Consider the following 6,000-nt stretch of genomic DNA (forward strand, 5'->3'; position numbering starts at 1 on the left):
AGACAGCAGGAAGACAGAGACCACAGAGGGACGGAGAGATCTGGGATCGCCTCAACATGCAAAACAAGGCTGGGAACAGTTCAACTCAAAGCCACAGCCGTAAGAAAATTAGGGATTGACCGATACTGGTTTTTCAAGGCCAATACCAATTATTAGTAGTTAACCCTTGTGTTGTCTTCCTGTCAACCATGCAACGTTTAGTTTTTCTGTTTTTTTTTTACGTTTTAAGTCCAGTTCAGACCAAAGATGATGAGACGAAACCGGCCCGTCTCAGCTCGACTCAAACCAGCTGATGGCGTTGCTGCGACTCAGCTGGTCGAGTCTCCAGCGGCTGGTTTTAGACTGGAGTGCGGATCGGGCCGCATTTTTCTGTCCGAGCCCGGCCCGCGTCCGACAGAGCGGTAACCGAGCCCGGCCCGAGCCTGACACAGTTAAAATATAATTTTTTCCTCATACTAATGACACATGTACGTTTGTAGGAAGGCATTCGGAAATGTCAACAGATGAGCGTATTAGCGCACACGGGGCAACAAGCGCACGTTAACACAGGCACGCACCTACATGCTTTTTTAAATTTAAAATGTTCAATGCCTTATCGCGCATATGTGACCGAGCCCGACCATCATTCTTAAATATCTGTCCGAACCCGGCCCGGCCAGTCGGCCTCGGTTCGGGTATCCATCCTCATATTTAAAGCTGCTTGTTCAGAACTTTTGACATCACGTTCTACACAGACGCTGAAGGGGAATTTTGCATCGTATCTGACGCTGAGAGCCACTGACCAAGCACCCATATTTTAGGACTTGGGAGTGAAAACGGGTTGGACCAAATGAGAAATGCAAAAAGCTGATAATCGGCCGTTGGACAGTCTGGAGAGGTCATTGACTCGAGTCTGTCCGTGTCCGAGTTCCGTGCCGTCGTCCGTCCGAGGGGCCGTCGGCTTTCATTTTGGCCGATTTGACATGTATAATCGGCGGGGCGGGCACTGCCGGCAGTCGGACTCAAATGACCCATCTGATTGGTGGAGAGCTAATCAACCCAGTCTCACGGCAGTTCGTGTAAATGTCACGTTATTTTTAATCTATTGATACGTGTTCACGGGCACGTTTTTCTTGTTTTTTACGTGTAAATGTCATGTTATTTGTTCACGGGCACGTTTTTTTTACCGGGAGACGGCCGAAAAGGACGCCCCTTATGCCGAGAGGCGGCCGCAAGACGGCTGCGTGGGACGCGCCAAAATAACGAGATGGCGGAGGTTGGGTTTAGGAAAAACCCCTACGGGGAAAGGGCGCCTCACACACCGGGAGATGGCCACGGGGGACGGCTGCTGGGGACGCGCGACAATAATGGGACGGTTGTGATTAGGAAACCACACGCGGGACGCGAACCCTGCTCGCCCGGGTGAAAGTCCTGTGTTGTTTGACCCATCCACCCCCCCGACCAACCTCCCTGCGCGGACTTTATACTACTCTTTATACTACTCTACACCATTTTCGTGCTGTGGCCACGAAATATGCTTCCCATTGAAATACATTACTTCACATTTTCGTGCTGGCCACCACATAAAAAACAAGAAAAACGTGCCCGTGAACACGTATCAATAGATTACAAATAACGTGACATTTACACAATCTGCCGTGAGACCGGGCTGCCCGGAAACGGGGAGCGGGATGAGCGTGACTAGAGTCTCTCAAAATCTGACGAAAATCTTCTAAACTGACCTTTGTTGATCTGAGATGAAGACAGATTCAGCAACTGCACGGCTTATTTCTCTCTCTCTATATGAGATCGTATTCTGAACGAGCCACCATGACAGTCTGGCTGTGAATTTCCGGAGAAACCAGACCCACATGACGCGTTCGTCCATTCAGCTGCCGGTTTTCATTTTTTGGCCATCACAGGGACCATTAACATCTGTGCTGTCTTCATTTGTTGTACAACAACTGGGAATTAAAGCCAGGTCCGTGTTACATTATTGGACAGAAATCTATATGCTATATATGTTATTTCTGACAATGGGATAAACCAAAATGTCTATTATGCTTGATTAAATGAGACTCCAACAAACAAAACTGCTTAACAATGAATATTAATACCACCGTTAAAATAACCAGGAGAGTCCTACAGAGCCAGACTCTGGACGATCAAAGTGAGATCATCTCTCCTATTCAAGTTTTTGTTTGGTAAATTTCTATTAAACACAGTCAGAGAGGATATTAATCACTAGGAGTTAGATTTTTAAGTGGCATGTGGCAGCAGGAAGTGGCATGTCCTGGCATGTGCCACTTTCCTAAAGCCAAGTGGCGTGTTATTGCGAGGCCCCGTCACACGCGGGTTGCGTTCAGGAAAAGAAGAAAGGGTTGGGATTAGGAAAAAAAGAACGGGGTTGGATTTAGGAAAAGAACAAACGTGGAAAGGAAATATCACTCTCAGGACTTGAAGTCACACGCAGAACGCAATCCCCGCTCTCCTGTGTGAAAGTCCTGTGTTTGACCCATCCTCCACCCCATTTTTTCTCTCAATTATTATCATTTTGGCCCTGGTGATTTTCCTTGAGCTTCATGGGGCTGGCTAAAACCTCTTTGGGAGGGGCGCCAAAAATTCCTCTATGCAGGAAGAATCCTGGCCTTTCCTGTTGTGCCACCCTCTGACCGAAGCCTCATCACAGTTTGTACAGTACTGTACACTCTTATTGTGGGGGTGTAATGAACCCTGCAGCCTGTAGGGGCTGCTGACAGAGCCTCTTTAGTCTTTACTCTCGTTGTAAAGATGCACAGATAGCTTCCACCCTCATGTGAAGACAGTAAACACCCCCAGGAAGCAGCAGAGGGGTCACTCTCCGGAGCAGAGCCATCAGCCATCAGCCAGCCTGAAGCTTTCATCGTGAAAACACACAGTCTTTGTGGAATCAGCAGCGGAGAGAAACCTCAGTCGGTCTCTGGAGCCGGGACGTTTTCACCGACACAGAGAGACAAAGTACGCCTGGGAGAATCCACACCAGAGGAATGTGCTCTGTCTTCATCTCCAATTCTCATAGTAAATCACGCCGCTGAAAAAAAACAAAGACCTGATGATTTTTGGGGTGCTTTTTCTTTTGGCTGCCCACGCGGGGTTTTTAACTCTCCCAGCATGTCATCCAGGGTCTGAGGGTGATTTTAAGTTTTTTTTTTCCCCCACTCAGCTCTCCTCAGCTCAGAGGGCAGGGATTAGTTACACAGACCTTTTATAGGCCCGGCCCCCGAACATGCCTAATATTTCATGCAGCGATGTGGGTTTAGAGCCTGGATCAGGTGCCGTTGACTGTAAGGGGTTTAATCTGTGAGCCAAACAAAAGGGTGACAAATGACTACATCCAGGCAGAAAGTCCCACCTTCTGATTAATATACCCACATATTTCTGAAAACGGTGTTTAGTGGAAAAGAAAACTGAGCAACCGTGAGAGGAGGAATCATTTTTCTTCCCAAAACTGACCTTCCTGCTGAGCAGCGTTTGACGGAAAGCATTGCTCACAACAACAAAAAAGGAGGAATTTATCCCCATCTGGTGTGTGTGTGTGTGTGTGTGTGTGTGTGTGTGTGTGTGTGTTTTGTGTGTGTGTGTGTGTGTGTGTGTGCATTTCTTCCACAACAATTTTGATTACCGCAACAATTCTTTTGTTGGAATATTGTAGCCTAGATTTATACTAATAAAACATATTTCAAATATGTTTTATTAGTATAAATCTAGGCTACATGAATTTAGAGTGACATTTGTAGATATATATATATATATATGTGTATGTATGTATGTATGTATATGTAAGATAAACAGTTCTTTCCTTCCTTGACTCCTCATCTTGTTCTTTATTGTTCTCCCTCCTTCTTGCCTCATTACTTTCCTTCCCTTTAGAGATACAGGAAGTTCCTCCTTTTCGTATTTCTGTTCATCTTTCCTTCCTTCCAGCAAAACTGGAGATTTTGGGGACATTTTCAATGAACTGGGAGCGTACATTTCCCACTTAGACACATTTGGTTACTTTTCCCTGGCCTCCTTGGTTCCAGTGAAGGTCTTCTTGAAGGTAGAATGAGAAGGATTTGTCGGTAAAGCCCAGATTCACTCTCGCTGTGGAACAAGCTTTGTCCACTTGGCGTTTCGCCTCCCTGTATTTGCCTTTTTTTTGTGCTGTGTCGAACATTATAGCTTGCTCTTGGATGCTTTGAAACTTAACAAAGTTACTGATTTCAACCCAAAACATGATCTTTTCCTAAACCCAACCAAACAAAACCTTTAGATGTAATGTTTAGCAATGATTTGTAACGGCTCTGGAGGGCACAAACGGTGTTTGGTGTTTTAAGCCCCCAACGTCGTCTTCCAAGCAGCGCTGCATGGAAGGCACTAGAGTTAGGCAAGAGTTAGGGTTTAGGGTTAGGATTAGGTGCCTTGAAGTCAAAGGTGGGGTCTTAAAACACCATTGAGCGGCACAAACGTCATCCTGCTGATAGAGCTGTCCACATACTTTTGGCCATGTGTTACATATGTTCCTGTGAACAAACACACAGCACATCACAGCTGCAAACAAACACCACAGATGATGAAATCTGTGTGTGTGTGTGTGTGTGGTGAGTGAAAGTGTATACATTAATTCAGCGTAATTTGGAACAACAAACACCTAATTTCGTTCCTCTGACTGAGGTTTTTTTAGAGCACAGCCACCCAATTAGATTTACCCACAATTCATGCCGCCGCCTCTGCCCCCCCCCCGTCAGTGTTGCCGTGGTATCGTGTTGTCTGACAACATGTGGAGCCGCTCTCCGGGCCCGGCGCTCTCGGTGCCCTTGGAAGCCTTGTCCCTCATGCTGGTTTCAATTCCATAACCTTTCAGATCACGGCGTAATGAGTCAAAATGGCTCGCACATGCACATTATGCCCCGACGAATCATTTTTCCACAGAGCCAATTTACTCCCATGATTAAATCTTTTTTTCCTACGTGAGTCAGAGCAGAGAGCCAGGCGGAGGCAGAGCTTTTGGAGCGTGTTGTGTGTCTTCAGGGAGTCAAGTGTGTGTGCAGAGTCAAGTGTGTGTGTGTATGAGTGTGTTGAATGAGAGGTGGAAAGTAACTCGGTCCATTGACTCAACTGGACGTACCTTGTTTTTATTCGACATGAGAAAACACAGACAACGTATCACTTTAATCATCCTTATAGGTTTCTTCTCTTGCTTCTTTATTCGTTATATTTATAATTCCCGATTTTGTCCTTTCTTTTCATCATTCCTTGCTTCTTTCCTTTCCTGTTTTTTCATTTCCTCTTTTGTTTCTTCTCTATTTCCCTCCATCTCCTTCCTCAACTGATTTCAGAGCAAACAAACTGCAGATATGTTTCTGATCTGACAGCTATAACACAAACTAAAACCTAAATTTTTAACAAAAAGAACCGTCGCTGCGTCTGGAGCTTAGCGCCGCCCAAGATGATTGGGATTGGTTTAAAGAAATGCAAACAACCCAGAGCGTTTTTTTTCTCCTATCCCAGAATGCATCTGTAGGGTAGCTAGCGTCTGATAAACAGTCAAACTCCTGGATCTGTTACTCAAACTCCACTTCCTGGATCGAATGTCATCGTTTCATTGGTACCTGCCGCTCCTTGTGTATTTCTTGACGCCTGTTTTTGTGTGTATCTTTGTCTGTGTGTGTGTATGTGATGTGTGTTTGTTTGTCTGTATCTCTGTGCGTGTGTGTGTGTTTGTGTGTATCTCTACCTGTGTGTGTGTGTTTGTTTGTGTGTATCTCTGCCTATGTCTGTGCGTGTGTGTATACCTGCCTGTGTGTGTGTGTGTGTGTGTGTGTGTTTTGTGTGCATGTGTGTATACCTGCCTGTGTGTGTGTGTGTGTGTGTGTGTTTGGTGTGTTTCTGTGTATCTCTGTGTGTGTGTGTGTGTGTGTGTGTGTGTGCATGTGTGTATACCTGCCTCTGTGTGTGTGTGTGTGTGTGTGTGTGTGTGTGTGTGTGTGATGTATTCATGAG

This window comes from Sander vitreus, chromosome 9 (genome assembly GCF_031162955.1).
Source record: "Sander vitreus isolate 19-12246 chromosome 9, sanVit1, whole genome shotgun sequence".
In the NCBI taxonomy this organism is placed as follows: Eukaryota; Metazoa; Chordata; class Actinopteri; order Perciformes; family Percidae; genus Sander; species Sander vitreus.